General features: G+C 40.0%; 1 non-coding gene across 1 annotated transcript; it reads right to left on the bottom strand.

Moving 5' to 3' along the window:
* Positions 1-2,884: 2,884 nt before the first annotated feature.
* On the bottom strand, positions 2,885-2,991 carry LOC120577974 (small nucleolar RNA R71). The gene has a single exon (XR_005643950.1). It is a non-coding gene; the product is annotated as a small nucleolar RNA R71 (small nucleolar RNA).
* Positions 2,992-18,604: the final 15,613 nt, after the last annotated feature.

Raw genomic sequence — 18,604 nt, 5'->3', positions numbered from 1 at the left:
CAAGAGAATTGGATTTAACCTTTCTCTAGAAGATCAACATCAAATCTACTTCCACAGAAATAGAGCTTCTGCAAAGGAATGCAGAACTTGAAAGGGAAAAGAAGCAGTTGAAAAAGGAACTTCTACATCAGAAGATGCTCTTGCTGAAGTAGCAGATGTCATCAGATGCTAAACTAGAGGAAGCAAGGGTCAAAGAAGAAAATCAGATGCGAATTAATGAAGAGTTCATACAAGACATGAATAGACAGGCAGAGAGACAAGAGAAGATGATGCAACAATTGATGGAGTTGATGCAAAAACAAGCCCAACCTTAGTTGCACACCTACTTTTAAGCTTGTTTAGTTTTATCTCTCAATTTGTACTTTTCATTGTTTTGTTTATTTTAAATACTTCTGAACTTCTTGAATAGCTCTGATATTTATACATGACTACTACTTCTGAAGTAATTGTTTTCTCTTAAATAGCAACCTCAGTTTCAACCATATCAACAACAGTATCAGCAACAACCTCGACAACAGGCTCCAAGAACTAAATTTGATCCAATTCCAATAAAATATGCGGAGTTGTTTCCTGATATGCTTACGAGGAACCTCCTCCAAACTATACTACCTCCTCCAATGCCTAAAAAATTGCGTGCACGGTTTAGACCCGATCTCTCATATGTCTTCCATCAAGGGGCACTAGGTCATGACATTGAACGTTGTTACGCTTTCAAGAATGCAGTCCAAGATTTATTTGAAGCTGATCTCCTGCCTTTCTAAGTTTGGACTCTGACATGCAAGTTAATCCGCTATCGGATCTTGGTATCTAATGTTGGCACATGGAATGTTTAGTTGTAATTGGGTCGTTGCTGATGTTTATTTCTATTACTCATTTGTTCAATTAATATGTTTGTTTCTTGCTTTATGTTTTTAAAATAAAAAATAAAAAATCCTTTCGTCCCACCCGAGACTGAAGTGAACTTGTTTAGGGCTTTTTTGCTTTGTGTCTTTTCATCATTAATTAAAAAGTCGCTTTGATCCCGACTTTGTTTTTATTTTGTGCTTTTTCTAGAAAAATGGTAATACAAAAAACCAAAAAAAAATCTTTTTCTTTAAATCATTTCCACATATCTGCATAATGATAATGTTTATATCAATAATTGATGAGTCATTTATTGACTATTTTAATATGCTTTTTAGTTTAGTTTTATTTAGATTTTATTTGATTTTATATTAGTATTATTTCCTTTTTAGGATAGTTTACTTTAAATTGCATTTTATTATATTTCAGGAATGAATATTGGATGGATTGAGTCTTGGAGAAAAAGAAAGGGACTTGGAGCCGATTGGGTGCAAAAATATGAAGATTGAGAGACAAAAATATGTCTCCCCCAAGTCAGAAGCTTGGCACGGCCGTGCCACCCTCCAGAGTCACTTTTGCTGCTTTTGCTTAGATTTTAAGCTACTCTATTTTTAGCCCGAATGTAATAGCTTAGATTTTAAGTCGAACAAATGCTATAAATAGAGTAGCCATCCATCACAAATATTCATCTTTACTTGGAATACAATAAGTGACAATTGCTTTTCTAATTAAAGTTCTTTTCTTTTCCTTTATTTTCTTGTCATTTACCTTTATGCTTTCTCTCTTCTCCCCCATGTCTACAATGAACATGAGTGAGTAGACTTCTCCTTGTCTTGGGATTGTTGGATAAGTCTAAATGACATAATCCTAATCAAACCAAGCTCTAAGCCTTAATCTTATGTAACCCTAATTTCTTATCTGAATTCACCGCTTTAACATGGATCAACCATTATCAAACTGTGGAAACAAAAGTGGAGGGTTTGATAATTGTTTATCCATTATTCCAAATATCAATTCATAAAACAAAAGTGGAGCTTTGATATTCGAACAAGTGAATTCAGACAAGGATTGCAAGGTCAGCGAAATAGGCTTTGCAATCTTTGAGACATATAGTTTCGATCTTCAAGGAAACTAATAACAATCAAGTCAGCGGAATAGGCTTGGTTGTTAGAGGAACATAAGAGAATCTGTCTTGAGAAATTAGGTCTAACATAACATTATAAGCTTATAGTTTTGGTTTGAGAAGGACTTGTAATTTAGATGAAACCAACGATCCCAAGGCTCTTTTTATATTATTAATTTTCAACGCTTGAAAACCCCCAACTTATAATTCTCTTCTCTTCTAATCATTTCCAAAGGTTAATTGAATTGAACTACTCCCTGTCGGAACGATACTCTTTTTACTACTTCGGTAAGACCGTGCACTTGCGGTTTTATCTCATCAAGTTTTTGGCGCCGCTGCCGGGGAGTAAACTAATTTGATTAACTCTTTCTTTGTGATTAGAACTCTCTTCTCTTCCTTTTTTTTCTTCTATTCTTTTTCCTTTTCTTTTGTATTACCACTAACTTCTTGGGTTCTCGGTTTCTTATGCGAAGAAGTAAAAGTCTCGGAGAATTTATTCCTGAGATCGAAAGGTTTTTGCATAAGAAAAAGAGAGAGGCACAAAATAATACTGCTATGGCTGAACGCACTCTCAAAGAGTATGCTACTCCTTCAACGGAAGAGCCACAAGCTATTATCGTGTACCCAACGGTTGAGGGTAATAACTTCGAGATCAAGCCTGCACTACTCCATTTAGTGTAGCAAAATTAGTTTTCTGGATCACCCACTGAGGATCCAAATCTCCATATTTCTTCCTTCCTTAGACTCAGTGGCACCATAAAAGAGAACGAAGAAGCCGTAAGACTTCATCTCTTTCCCTTCTCCTTAAGGGATAGAGCTAGCGCTTGGTTCTATTCCCTAGAAGTCGGTTCCATCACTTCATAGGACGATATGAGGCGAGCATTCCTTGCCCGATTTTTTCCCCCATCTAAAACCGCTAAACTTGGAGATCAAATCACGCGTTTTAATCAAAAAGATGGGGAGTCTCTCTATGAGGCGTGGGAGCGTTTCAAGGAAATGCTTAGACTTTGTCCCCACCATGGCCTAGAGAAGTGGCTTATAGTCCACACGCTTTATAATGGCTTGTCATATACCACTAAGATGTCTGTTGATGCAGCTGCAGGTGGAGCTCTAATGACAAACAGCACCACCTATGGACAAACAGCACCACCTGGCTATACAAACAACCAGAGAGTGGCTCGGAAATCAAGTTTGGAGATTTTGCTGGAAAATTGCATGTTGAATCAAAACAAACAACTTCAAGAACTGAAAAACCAAATAGGATTTCTGAACGACTCTCTCTCCAAACTCAATACCAAGGTTGATTCTATCGCCACACACACCAAAATGCTTGAGACCCAAATCTCCCAAGTGGCCCAACAAGTGGCCACCTCTTCTCAAACACCGGAGTCTTTCCTGGTCAACCTGAAACAAACCCCAAAGCTCATGTCAACGCTATTTTTCTTGGGGGTAGTAAGCTAGAAGAGACCGTTACTAAAGCCAAAAGTGTCAAGAGGGAGAGTGTTAGGTGTCTAAGTAAGAAAGGTGTGATAGAAAGTGAGAAACGGCTTGATAAGAACAAAGCCCTTACACCATTAAGGCTTACTAAGCTCAAATTGGAGGCTCAATTCACTAAATTCTTAAACATACTTCAATAGATTTGCATTAAGATTCCCTATGTTGAAGCTTTGTCTCGTATGCCTCTATACGCCAAGTTTTTAAAAGAAATTTTTTCAAAGAAAAAGGCTATAGATCATAATGAAACAATAGCTTTGACAAGGGAAAATAGTGCAATCATCAAGAAGCCACCTACAAAGCTTAGAGATCCAGGAAGTTTTACCATCCCTTGTATGATAGGGAGTGAAACCTTAAACCGAGCCTTATGCGATTTAGGAGCAAGTGTTAGTCTGTTGCCCTTACCCCTCTTTACAAGGCTGGGGTTGGGAGAGTTAAAGCCTACCGAAACAACATTGAAGTTAGCCGATCGTTCTGATATCCAACCTGTCGGATATATCGAGGACATCCCCGTTAAAATAGAAGGGATAGACATCCCAACTGATTTCATGGTGCTTGACATAGATGAGGACAGTGAGTGCCCTATAATCTTAGGACGACCCTTTCTCGCCACTGCGGGTGCTATAGTAGATGTTCAGAATGGTAGGATTGTTTTTCAAGTGAGTAATGAGTTGATAGGATTTGAGTTGGAGAATTATATGAAAGGTCCCGCTCTCTATTCTTGTAACGTGATTAAAGGTCATGATGTGAAAAAACGCTCATTAGCATCATCTCCACAATATGACCTCTTTGATCCCTTCTAAGGACACTTTCTTATAACGTCAAGCTAATGACTATAAAGAAGCGCTTCGTGGGAGGCAACCCACGCATTTAACTGCTTTTGTTTTGTTGTTTTGTTTTTATTTTGTTTTTGTAGGTAACTGTCCAAGTATGATTCGAGAAAACGAAATTTTTTTGAAGCTAATCCATCCAGAACCTTGGCATGGCCGTGCCAGACCTTGCTTCCCAGAAACTAAACCACAATCCAGAAAGTTGGCACGGCCCGTGCTAAGGTTGGCACGGCCGTGCCCGATCCCAGGTTCAGTTTTATCTAACTTTTCATCTTCTTCATCCCCCATTCTCAACCACTAACATCTCTCATCCTCCCATTTTTATCTAAAACCTCCATAACCACAAAACCTTACAAACTCCGTATCTCCACCAAAACTTCACCAATTCTCAAAATTTCTTCACCCCATCAACCACAATCCACATTTCAATCATAACCCTTCCATCAAAAACAACTTTCCTCCATCCCAACCAAAAATCATCAAATTCGTAGCCCCCATTCAACCAACTAAGAAACCCACAAATTCTTCACCAATTCACCCAACCAACTTTTTCCACCAAAAACATTTCCCAAAACCCAACATTCACCCAAAACACAAAAGGTCAACCAAGGTTAAGGATAATGGCATCTAGGAAAGGTGGAGCAAGCTCTTCCGGAGGACCACAATCAAAGAAGAAAACGCAAGCCAAGAATCATGGCATAATCTTCAAGGACACCAAGCAAAGGGACAAGTATAAAACTCTTCTCTCTAAACCTTTGCACCCTTGTCGATATCCAGATCCTTATACTTTGAGTGTGCTAGGACTAAGGGATAATGTGTTTAGCTTACTAGGAAATTTAGGTTGGGTTGACATGCTTAGACCTATGAAAGGTTTTGAAAATTTCACCTATGAATTCTTAAGTTCTATTGAATTTACGAAGGATAAAGTGAACTTTGATAACCCCGACCATAGAGTCTCCTTCCGACTTTTGAATATGGATTACGAGATGTCTCTTGAAAATTTCTGTTTAGAGATGGACTTCGCAAACGCGGGGTTCATCCATGACTCTTGGAATCCAAATCTACAAAGAATATCAAAAAGTCTGCCCAGAAGACGGCACTCAAAGATTGGCACGAGTTGCTATCATTTGGCTTGTATGGGAATTGCACTTGAGTACACGCTTCAACAGGGGCAAAATTTAGATAAAAAAATGATAAAAAAAAAAAATGATTATCTTGATACGTTGAAACCCGCAAGGGCGATCTATGCAAAATATAAGGATTATAACAAAGTAACTGCATCTGGTCGGACATGAATCACTTGGGGCATTCCAGCCGTCATGTAACGCCCTAGTCGTCATTTTATGTATTTTGGAGTTATTTAGAGTCTTTTAAATCATTTTAATTAATATTTGTGATTTATGTGGTGTGTTATATTTTTTTATATAGTTTATTTTTATAATGATAATAATAATAATAATAATAATAATAATAATAATAATTGGGAATTTAATATTATTTTGGAGGTTGAGGAGTTAATTAGAATTTATTAGAATTAAGGGGAGTTAATGAAATATAGGGAAGTTAAGAAAAGAAATAGTCAGAGAAACGTTTTACGTGAAACAAGTTTTGAAAGAGAAAACCAAGAACAAGGGAGAAGAGCCTAGGAACCGATTTTTGCTGTGCATTTCTTTCTGCAAATCTAAGGTAAGGGTGAGGTTTGCTTCAGTAGTATAGTTATTGAATTCTAATTTTGAGTTTAACAGGTTTTGGTAGAAATTGGGAATTTTAGGTTTATGTTGAATTAGTGGGTTTTGAGAGTAGAGATTGTGGTTATGATGTTAGAATTAGGTTCTGGTTGCATATAACACTTAATTTAGCATCTGTAAACTAATTTGGGGAGTGAATTTGAGGAAAATGGGATTTTTGGGAAAAACCTGCATTCTGCCCGTACAGAAGTTCATCGCTCGCCTCGCGAGTAGCCTGTGCTCGCCTTAGCGAGTGAGCAACTTCATATCTCGCCTCGCGAGCAAGACAACTCGCCATGGCGAGTCCCTGTGAGAAAAACTGAATTTTCAGATTGTTGTTATAAGGTGTAATTTGGATAGTTTTGAGTGCCTAGATGTTTTTAGAGAGGTCTGGGACAATTTTCAGATTAAAAAGATGAATAGGGAACCTAAAAATGAAGATTTAGTGAGAAAAATGTCAAAACTCCCGAGAGCACCTGTTTTGAGTTCGCCCTGAGTTCGCCACGGCGAGCAGCCTTTTTCTTGTGCTCGCCATAGCGAGTAGAAGTACTCGCGAGGCGAGTTGCCCAGTATTTGAGTTGTTGGTTCTGTTTTGATGAATGTTGATTGATATTGACGTCTAAGTATGACTATTATAAATGGTGTATTTTTCTGGGAGGATTGGTTGATTATAATGATTTGTTATTGATTGTGATGTATGTTTCTATTTAATTAAGTCATACATGATGTTGCATTATGGAGTGGTAAGTCATATAAGTACATATGCATTTGTTGGAGTTGTATGTAGATATAAACAAGTGGAGTCAGTTGCATAAGCACAAAAGCGGGAGGGCTCCGGCCCTGGAACGCCTTATCGTTCAAAGCGGTGGAACACTTGTTGTTCAAAAGCGGTGTTTAGCGGTGAGGACTTATGTCCTGAAAATGAATGCTTTAACCATTCAATTAGCAGTGAGGGCTCCAGCCCTGATTATGGTACCACATGCATTTGTAGAGGAGTCTTAGTGGAGGTGTCGAGTGTTGCATGAGTTGAAGTTGTTGGTTTTAATTACCGTTTGTTGTTGATGTTGAAAATGATGATGTTTATATATGTTGATGAATTATTATGATAGGGTGTTAGATTCAAATTGATGAATTATTTATCTATATTTATTGTTGTGAATCTCACCCCTTCTGCTTGAAAATGGTGCCCTTCCTATGGGTAACTTGCAGGTGATCCTGAGTAGTAGGTGGTGGCTCAAGTGTCTAGGGCTCTGATACGTGGGATGGGATTTTAATGCTTACTTTCATTCCTATGTATCAAATTTTGGATATTGCTGATGTAGCCCTATTGTTGTTGAATTTATGTTGATAAGGCTTTTATGCCAAGATTTAATTATGGAGGTTTAAACAGTTCTTGTTGTTGTTTTGATGCAAACATTCCGCTGCAAAATTAATGATGATCTTGAAGGATGTTTATTAAATAGATTTTATATTCTATTTAAGAATGAAAATGTAGTGTGACATGCCCGTTTGGGAATTACTCTGATGCATGTTTATTTATTATTAAATTGATTTTGGGTAACGGGGTGTTACACGTCAAAAGACGTCCGACTCATGGCGAGGTAATTGTATCAAATCAGATATGATTCATCTGAGGTATCTTAGTTGTTAAAGGGCTTTCGATCTGAAGCGTCTGCAAATCAAAGATTCAGAACAGTGGAATTCAAAATTGGTAGGGAAACAATGGTTATTGTGTTCAATGTACCTTTTCCATATAATTACCATTTTCCAAACTTTTTAAAATCCGTGGAGCCACGCCTTTGGCAGGCCACCACTCCATTTACATTAATTTGAGCCTATGCTCATTTATTTGAAATTCTCATTTATCTTATTTTGCAAATTTTCTTCTATTTTTGATGTTAATATGTAAAGCAAAAAAAGAAAATTTAAAACTTTTTCATGTCTTTTGAAAAGCATAAACAACAGGTACATTTTCTTTGAACTTATGAGTAGGGGAAACATACCTCAACCTCCGTCTCAAGGACAGTTAAACTCTGCAAGGTAAGCATGACCAAAGGCTGTGAGATGACCTCTGTCATAAAAAAAAGGAAGAAGAAAAAGAATACAATAAAAGAAAACTCGCTAAGTCGAAAACCCGAAAGGGCGGCTTAAGCAAAAAATGAGCGTCCCGGTGGACTAAAAACCCGAAAGGGCGGTCCAGGCAAAAATTAGGGTCATACAAAAAAGATTTATTCTTGGTGGACTGAAAACCCGAATGGGTGGTCCAGGCAAAAGTTAGGGACTCAAAACAAAAAATATCAATGAAAAAATGAATGAAAAGACAGAGGCATCACAATTCAAGTGGGCCAAATGGAAGAATGCACTTTGTGCTGGTATACAAATGGAGACTTCTGCCAGATTGATTGATTTATGGGTTTTATCCCGAGAAATTGCGACTTCTGCCTGTGGTTTGATGAATGGCGACTTCTGCCAAAACATGGGTTGTTACCCCTCTAGTGGTTTGATGAATGGCGACTTTAGCCTATGGTTTGATGAATGACGACTTCTGCAAGTGGTTTGATTATTGGGCTTTTCCCTTTCAATGGTTTGATTAACGGGCTTTACCCCGACAATGATTCGATTCATCTCCAGTAATGTTATCCCCATTGAAGATTGTTGACTGTTTGTAATGTGATGTCGGGCCACTTCTGTTTTACCTGCCCAATCTTGTCTCATAGGTCTTACCGCTATACTGTCATATAAGTTTCATACATATTCATGCATTCCTCCATTCATGCATATATAGCACGCATACAAATATCATACATGGTTGCATTATCACCCAATGTCTTATTTCAATTGTATCTCACAAAGGTGCCATCCCCTGCTTTGTCAGAAAACGAGATGTCAACCAATTTTTACTCTCACAAAAGTGTTGTCTCCTGCTTTGTCAGATAACGAGATGTCACCCAATCTTTTTCTTGTCAGAAGTGTCGTCCCCTGTGTTGTCAGATAACGAGATGTCATTCGATCTTTATCTTTGATAAGTGCTCAAAAGTAACATATTTCATGTGTTAACTTAGGCAAATTAGTGACTTGTTTTGCAAGTTATCTAAGGAAAAGCTACCATTTGAGTGCAATTTTACCATTTATGCTTTACATGCCTGATTCTACCCCATTTATGCAGGAAACGACAAGCAAGGACGAAAAGAAGGAAGCTCCTGAACCAAGGGTCGTTCGCTTAAGCGAACCAGTTACAGAGAGCAACCGTTCTGTTCGCTTACAAGCACGCTTCCAGTTCGCTCATGAAGAAAGGTCAGTTCGCTTAAGTGAACCATGGTTCGCTTAAGCGACCAAGTTCCAGTGAGCTCCAGGAAAGTTCGCTCACATGTTCGCTTATGCGTCGCTTAAGCGAAGTTCATCCAACTTCAGAGGATAGGGACCACGTGGCAGCACCTCAATGGTCAACTGGAGATTTCCTGGTTGTTCGCTTAAGCAAACTCTTCTTCGCTTAAGCGAACTGGCACGCAGTCAGCCCATATAAATAGTTTTCTCTTCTCTTTCCAAAGATGATTATTACATTTTTATTCATATTTTTCTGGTTTTAGAGAGAGACTAGGGCTTTTCTAGAGAGAGAAACACAAAGCAAGGTAGTTAGGAGTAGATTCAAGCCAAGATTTGTTGAGACATCATGGATCTTGTCATGGAATCTTCACCCTTTCTTCATCCTTTGCAAAGCTATCATAGACATATGTAGCTACATCTACTCTTGTAGTTTTGAGGTATTCAAACAAGCTATTATGTAATCTTTTGATCTTTTAATATATGGTTCTAGCTTATTTATTCAATATTGTTGTTATTCTTGCTTTTATTGTTTTATTGAGATTCAAAATGATATGGACACATACTTTTGAATCTAGAAATAGAATAACAATCTATCTTAAGTTATCACTCTAGACATGGATGTTAATATTTGATAATCACTTTTAATCTAGGACTTAATGCTTTTGGGTAATTTAATCGGTTGGGAAATCGTCGATTAAACTATCCAATCGACTTTGTGATCGTTTAAATGTTTGGGAAATCGATGTTTAAACGATCCCTTAGAAATAACGATATCATTTGGACACGAATGATATTGTCGAGTGATTGTGATAATATGGTTTAAAAGGCTAGAATCCGTTAATTGATCGAGAGATTGCAGCTGTTACGCTTGGTTGATGTCTCTGACCGCAAGCGGAATAGCCCTATCTCTTCTCGTTTTACTTTTATGTCTATTAGGAAAATAGTTTTACACAAACAAACAATTTATACCCAAACACTTAACGTGACAAATATTGTGAAAATGCTTATGAAATACGCAACTCCCTGTGGACACGATCCTATTATACTTACGTGTAAATAGTTTTATGAGAGGTAAAAATCCTTCATCAAAATGGCGCCGCTGCCGGGGAGTAGCGAAATAATGTCATAAGTATCGAAACAATTTTGTCATTTTAAGCAATTTTGCACAAAATTCTTTCTTGTACATACATACACATATATCATTTATTATCCCTTTTGTTGCTAACCACTTGGTATAGTCTTTTTGAATTTTGTTTATGCGAGGTACCATTTCCAAAGAACAACTACAATTTGATCCAGAAATTGAGAAAACAGCTCGAAGGAACAACGCTAAAACAAAGGAAGTAAAGAGACTAGCTAGGCTGGCCCAACAATCAGGATCTTCTAGTTCTTTTCCTAGGGAATCTCCTAGGGGGTCTCCACAACTTTCTCCACCACCATCTCCGAGTAGTGTGGACGAGGAAGACATCATCGGCATGGAGAGGCAACAACATTTACCTCCACCTGAAATTCATGAAGTTGAAAATGCACTATCATGTTGGACTAGTCCAAGAAGACTTGCTCGTCTCGGAGGGCAAACTACAAGGCAAGTTGAGATGAAATCAAGTACTATCGACTTGATCACTAATCACCCTTTTTCCGGTCTTGATCATGAGAACCCATACCAGCACCTCACAACTTTTTATGAGCTAGCCGGTTCAGTGGGAGCTAGTGAAGAGGAAGAAGAGGCCGTGTTTTGTAGATTGTTCCCTCATTCGTTGATAGGGAAGGCTAAACAATGGTATTTGGACCAATCAACCGCACTGATGCTAGATTGGAATGCCTTGGAGAAAGCTTTCTACGAAAGGTTCTTCCCAGAAGATAGGCACATGGAAGCTAAAACCGCAGTTACTATGTTTAGTCAAGGTGTCAATGAATCACTTTGTGAGGCTTGGGAGCGCTACAAATCTTTGTTGAGAAATTGTCCAAAGAATGGTTTTGATAGTCAAATGCAAATATACCTTTTCCGCCAAGGACTTCAAGGTGAATCCAAGAACATGTTGGATGCCGCTTCATCTGGATCTTTAATGTAGAAAACCCCTTCGGACGCCGTAAAGATAATTGATCAAATGGCACTCAACACCCGAAAGTCATCTCACAACCGAAACCCTTCACAAAGGAAAGCCGGTATTCTTGAATTGGAGTCTAGTGATGCATTGTTGGCACAAATAGAGGCATTGCAAAAAGGAATGAAAGACATGCCCAAGCAAATCCTAGAGCAACTCAAAAAAGACCAAGGTACCTTACAAGTCAATGCTTGTGAGTTGTGTTTCGGTGACCATCCAACCGGATGTTGTCCCCCACCATGCGAAGAAGAAGTGAATTTTGTGGGAAACCAACAAAGGCCACCACAACAACAAGGGCAACAAGCCGGTAGCTCAAGTCAAGGCCAATTTCCGGGAAATTCCAATCAAGGGAGATATCCGGGTAACAACAACTTCCCAAGAGGGAACCAATTTGGCCAACCATGGAGACAACCACCACCAAACTATTATTATTATCCACCACCAAACTATTATTATTATCCACCACCACCACCAAACTACTATCAACAACCATATTATAATCAATATCAATATCCGCCACAAAATAATCCACAACAACAAAACCGCCCTCAAAGCACGGATGAGACATTGAACCAATTCATGCAAATGTCCATGGCAACCCAAAAGAGCAATGAGGCATCCATCAAAAACCTTGAAACACAAGTGGGTCAAATGGCTCAACACATGTCTCAAGCCAACCAACAAGGAGGAGCGTTCACCGCCAACACTCAAGACAACCCAAAAGGGAAAGAGCATTGCAAAGCCATAACAACAAGGAGTGGTAAGGTAATTAGTACGGGTGTAGGAGGTGACATTGAAGTGGAGCGGAGGGTTGTTGAAGAGTTTGATCTCGAGGAGGATGATGTTGAAGTAGGTAGTGAGAAGGAGCTAGAAGAAAATAATAAAAAAGTAGTTGAAAATGAGATGGAGAGAAAAAAGAAAGATGTGGTGAGAGAGAAGAAAAAAAAGAAGGAAGTTGAGAAAAAGGTGTTGAATCAACACTTACCTTACCCACATGCTCCATCAAAGAAGGATAAAGAAAAGCAATACGCAAGGTTTCTTGAGCTCTTCAAGAAATTGCAAATTGACATTCCATTCTCGGAAGCCTTGGAGCAAATGCCGGCGTATGCTAAGTTCATGAAAGACATGCTTTCCAAGAAGAGGAGAATTCATGATGAAGAAACCATCCAACTTGATGCTAATTGTAGTGCTATCATCCAACGGAGGTTGCCGAAGAAAGAACAAGATCCGGGAAGAGTCACTCTACCGGTAGCTATAGGCACTATCAATGTTGGTAAGGCACTACTTGACCTTGGTTCAAGCATAAATCTCATGCCTTTGTCCGTCGCCAAAAGAGTTGGTGATTTATGTATCAAGCGGACTAGGATGACCTTGCAATTGGCCGATAAATCATTTGCAACACCATTGGGAATAGCCGAAGATGTGCTTGTTAAAGTTGATAAATTTGTATTCCCGGCGGATTTTGTAGTGATGGACATCGAGGAGGATGAAGATGTGCCTCTACTTATGGGTAGGAACTTCATGCAAATTGCCCGAATGATGATTGACCTCGATGATAACATCATGAAGGTCAAAGTTGATAAAGAAGAGGTTACTTTCAACATTCGTGAAGCCATAAAGCACTCAAAAGACAAGTTCGGATGTTTTAAAATGGATGCAACCGAAGAAGTCATCATGACCACCCGGAAGCAATTTCATAAACGAACGCCTCTTGAAAGTGCTTTGACAGTCGCACTCAACACCATAAGTGCCGAAGAGGCAAGAGAAATTGAAGAATGTTTGAAGGAGCTAGACACCTTGAAAGAGATTCCCCCGCATCAAGCCAAACTAGAAGAGTTGAAAGAGGACTCCAAGGAAGAAGCCAAAGTTGATGACACCAAGGTTGAATTGAAAGTTTTACCATCACATGTGAAATATGTGTTCCTTGAAGATGGTGGTACCAAACCGGTGATCATTAGTAGCTCCTTGTCCGTCACTGAAGAAGCAAAGTTGGTGGAAATCCTCAAGTTCAACAAAGAAGCGATAGGGTGGAAATTATCCGATTTGAAAGGGATATGTCCATCTTATTGCATGCACAAAATTCTAATGGAAGAAGACTTTAAACCGGTAGCTCAACTGCAACGCCGTTTGAATCCCACAATGAAAGAGGTGGTGCGCAAGGAAGTGGTAAAGCTACTTGAAGCCGGCATGATCTATCCAATCTCGGATAGTGCTTGGGTTAGCCCGGTTCAAGTGGTTCCCAAGAAAGGAGGAATGACGGTGATCACCAATGAGAAGAATGAGTTGATTCCTACTAGAACCGTCACCGGATGGAGAATGTGCATTGACTATAGAAGACTCAATCAAGCTACAAGGAAGGATCACTTCCCGTTGCCTTTTATGGATCAAATGCTTGAGAAACTCTCCTGTCAATCTTTCTATTGCTTTCTTGATGGTTATTCCAGCTACAATCAAATCTCCGTGAACCCGGATGATCATGAGAAGACGGCCTTCACTTGTCCTTTTGGTATTTTTGCTTATAGAAGAATGCCTTTTGGCTTGTGTAATGCACCCGCAACTTTCCAAAGGTGTGTTCAAGCCATCTTCTCCGATTTGATTGGTAAATGCATGGAGGTGTTCATGGATGATTTCTCGGTCTTCGGGTCGTCTTTTGATTTGTGTTTGAAGAGCTTGGACATTGTATTGAAGCGGTGTAAGGAAACTAACTTGGTACTCAATTGGGAGAAGTGTCACTTCATGGTTACCGAGGGTATTGTTCTTGGTCATAAGATTTCATCCAAGGGTATCGAGGTAGATCAAGCCAAAGTTGATGTCATTGGAAAACTCCCACCACCCGTCAACGTCAAAGGCGTTAGAAGTTTTCTTGGTCATGCTGGATTCTATCGGCGTTTCATCAAGGACTTCTCCAAAGTTGCAAAGCCATTGAGCAATTTTCTCAACAAAGATAAGTCCTTTGAATTTGACAATGATTGTTTAAAAGCATTTGAATGTTTGAAAGAAAATTGACCTCCGCACCCATAATCACCGCACCAAATTGGAATCTTAACTTCGAACTTATGTGTGATGCTAGTGATTATGCGATGGGGGCTGTTTTAGGTCAAAGGAAGGACAAAGTTTTTCATGTTATACACTATGCAAGCAAGGTCTTAAATGATGCTCAAATTAATTATGCAACCACAGAAAAAAGAATTGCTTGCTATTGTTTATGCATTAGAGAAATTTCGTTCTTACCTCATTGGTTCGAAGGTTGTTGTGTTTACTGACCATGCAGCGATCAAGTACTTGATCACCAAAGCCGATTCAAAGCCTAGGCTCATTAGGTGGATGCTCTTGTTACAAGAGTTTGATTTGGAGATCAAGGATAAGAAGGGAACGGAGAATTTGGTGGCCGATCACTTGTCTAGGCTAATCAACAATGAGGTAACCAAGAACGAACAAGAGGTCCGTGAAGAGTTTCCGGATGAGAAGTTGTTGATGGTGCAAGAGAGGCCATGGTTTGCCGACATGGCGAACTATAAAGCCACGGGGGTCATACCGGATGATTTCAACTACCAAATGAAGAAGAAGTTTCTCCGAGACTCTACTCATTATGTGTGGGATGACCCACATCTCTTTAAGATCGGAGCCGATCAACTCTTGAGGAGATGTGTTGCACGAGAAGAGGCCAAGGACATCATGTGGAAATGTCACAACTCACCATATGGTGGCCATTTCAACGGTCAAAGAACGGCCGCCAAAGTTCTTCAAGCCGGCTTCTATTGGCCAACACTTTTCAAAGATGCATATGAACATGTCCAAAGTTGTGAAAGTTGCCAAAAGATGGGAGGAATCTCGAAGAGAAATGAGATGCCCTTACAAATTATTCAAGAAGTGGAAATTTTCGATTGTTGGGGCATTGATTTTGTCGGACCATTCCCTTCCTCGTTCTCGAATGAAAACATTTTGGTATGTGTGGACTATGTGTCAAAGTGGGTTGAGGCAATTGCTTCCCCAAAAGCCGATAGCAAGACGGTGGTCAAGTTTCTCAAGAAAAATATCTTTACCCGCTTTGGAACTCCAAGAGTGCTTATTAGTGATGGTGGCTCACACTTTTGCAATTCACAATTGGCCAAAGCTCTTGAGCACTATGGAGTCAAGCATAAGGTTGCCTCACCGTACCATCCGCAAACCAATGGTCAAGCGGAAGTGTCCAATCGTGAGATTAAAAGAATCCTAGAAAAGACCGTGTCATCATCACGGAGAGATTGGTCATTGAAGCTTGATGAAGCGTTGTGGGCCTATAGGACCGCTTTCAAGGCACCTACGGGTTTCACACCGTTCCAATTAGTGTATGGGAAGGCGTGCCACTTGCCGGTTGAATTGGAGCACAAAGCGTTTTGGGCGCTAAAGTTTTTAAACTTCGACCAAGAGCAAGCGGGAGAGAAGAGAAAAATTCAAATGCATGAGCTAGAAGAGATGAGGAATCAAGCCTATGAATCCTCCAAATTGTACAAGGAAAAGGTGAAACAATATCATGATAAGCGGATCACCAAGAGAAACTTCGAGCCGGAACAAATGGTACTTCTTTTCAACTCAAGGTTGAGGTTGTTTCCGGGCAAGTTGAAATCGAAGTGGTCCGGGCCTTTCATGATAAAAGAGATTAAGCCTTATGGAGCGGTGGTGTTGGAAGATCCATCGACAAAAGCTAACTGGACCGTCAATGGGCAGAGATTGAAGCATTACTTTGGTGGTGAGGTTGATCGACAAACGTCGACAATTTCACTAAGTGACTCATGACTTCTTCATGTAAAAGGCGTCGAGCTTATGACGTGAAACAAGCGCTTGCTGGGAGGCACCCCAGTTTTGTAAGTTAATTTTATATCTATTGCATTGTAGGATTAGATCACAAGCATAACAAAGCAATTTTGAGAAAATTGTGTCCAGTTCACTTAAGCGACCAGTGGTTCGCTTAAGCGAACTAAGTCGTGCCAGAGAAAAAAAAGAAGAAAAAAAAAACCGGTTCCCAAGGCTCTTAACTTCCCACAACCACTCACTCACCCACTTTTCTCCTTTAACGTTTTACAACCTTCTTTCTCTACACTTTCTCAAACTTTCCTCTCTTTTCACTTACACTAACCTTAAAAATCAAATATAACAACACTCAAGGCAAGTACTCATTTCATTGCATCATTTCATCTTGCACTTGCATTCTCTTCACTGAATTAACAGGTTTGATTCCTTCCCTTTTCTTGCTCTAATTTGAAAAAATCATGGTTTTTGCAATTTTAGAAAGGGCTAGGTTAGGTTAGATTGTGGTAATTAGAGACTGTGTGAACAGGATTATAGTGTGTAAATGAACTTGAATCATAACCAAATGCCATGAACATTCACTTTTGGAAATTTGACCCATTTTGAAAGTTTTTGAAAAATAAGGGTTTGAATGATTTTTGTGCAAATGTTGTGATTTAGGCTCATTTTCTTGATCACTAAGTGTGTTGTAGAAACGTAAGGAGATGAATTCTGTTTCTAACATGCTGGATTGTGCTGAATGTGCTGGATTTTGGATGAATTTCGCAGGTTCAGGGACGGTTCGCTTAAGCCTTCGCTTAAGCGAATATTCATGTGAAACCATTTTTGCGTGACTGTTCGCTGACAAGTTCGCTTAAGCGAACTGAACCCAGATTTTCACATGAATGTTCGCTTAGGAGTTCGCTTAAGCGAACTCCAAGCGAACTGACCCAAACTTGAAATTTTTTTTATGTTCCAATCTGCCTTGCCCATTTAGTTCCGTATACTTTGCTAACTGTTCATACTATGTATTTGTAATTTTCTGGTTGTTTTGCAGATGGCACCTAAAAATCAAGTACCCACCAAACGAAAAACCACAGCTTCATCCTCCGGAACCATTCACCGGTCCATACCCTTGCCTAGAAACCCCGATCGGAACCGTTTCTCATCGAACAAAACCTATGATCGGTACCTGAAGTTAATCAAGGGCACGTGGCATGACAAGGTGATTCGAATCAATCCCGTAGGACCTTATGCTCACCTTCTTCAGATGTTGACTGACAGGAAGTGGGACACTCTCCTAAGTCCAACCACCATGATCGACCCGGACATTGTGAGGGAATTTTATGCCAATGCCATGCCCGACTGTGAAAAAAGGGACATGGACACTCAATTCTCATACACGACCTTTGTGAGGGGGAAGACCATTCATTTTGACCGGGATGCTATCAATGCCTACCTTGGTAACCCGCTCACTCTACCACCACCGGAGGACCCCACGGTCCCAACTTTGTGTGAGTATGGTCGGAAAGATGAAGACAAAGAGTGGGACCATGAGGAGATTGTGAGGGATATTTTGTTGCCAGGAAGGCGTTACAACAAAGGGAAAACGGACGATGGAACCACGGCTAGTTATGCTGACATGACTTTTGAAGCCGCATTTATTCACAAATTCTTGGTGCACAATGTGTGGCCCAAGAGTCATGTCAGCACCACTCCGAAGGCTGTCACCCCTCTTATTTGGCATATTTTAAAAGGAGGGGAGGTTGATGTGGCTAGGATAATTTCCCGAGAGCTTAAGTATGTGGCTTTGAGTGGTCTGACTCATAAGGCCTCAAAAATGTCATTCCCGGGATTCATTATGGGATTGGTCAAGAACCAAGGTGTGGTGTGTACCAGACCCTTCACTGAGACTCTTGTGGGACCCATGGATGATAAATTTCTTAAAAGTCTTGAGAAGGCAGTGGCAGACAAACTTGAGGAGCCATCCTCCAGCATCCCGCACCCTAAGCATGAGCCAGAGTTACCTCAGCAGGAGCCATTTCAGCCCACAGAGCCTGGATCATTTGATTTCTCCTCTTTTTCCACTTATTTTGCTCAGCAAGAGCAAAGAGACCTGAGGCAAGAACAGAGATACCAGATGCAGGAGCAGCGAGATCATTTTTTAATGGACCAGAATGCTGCGCTTTTCAGAAGCCATCGAGGTATCTATCAGTCTCTCTATGATGCTCGCCAAAACCCCGCATACCAGATGCTCACACCTGAGTCATTCGTGGAGTCTTACATGTGGCCTGGGGACAGGCCTACTTTCTATGGAGGGGGTGAACACTATGGCGCAGCGGAAGATGATGAGAGGACTGCTAGTGTTCATGGAGTGGATGACATGGAGGA

The sequence above is a fragment of the Medicago truncatula genome, chromosome 1 (assembly GCF_003473485.1).
Source record: "Medicago truncatula cultivar Jemalong A17 chromosome 1, MtrunA17r5.0-ANR, whole genome shotgun sequence".
Classification (NCBI taxonomy): Eukaryota; Viridiplantae; Streptophyta; class Magnoliopsida; order Fabales; family Fabaceae; genus Medicago; species Medicago truncatula.
The sequence above is the reverse complement of the archived record's forward strand: the minus strand, read 5'-3'. Positions and strand labels throughout refer to the sequence as shown.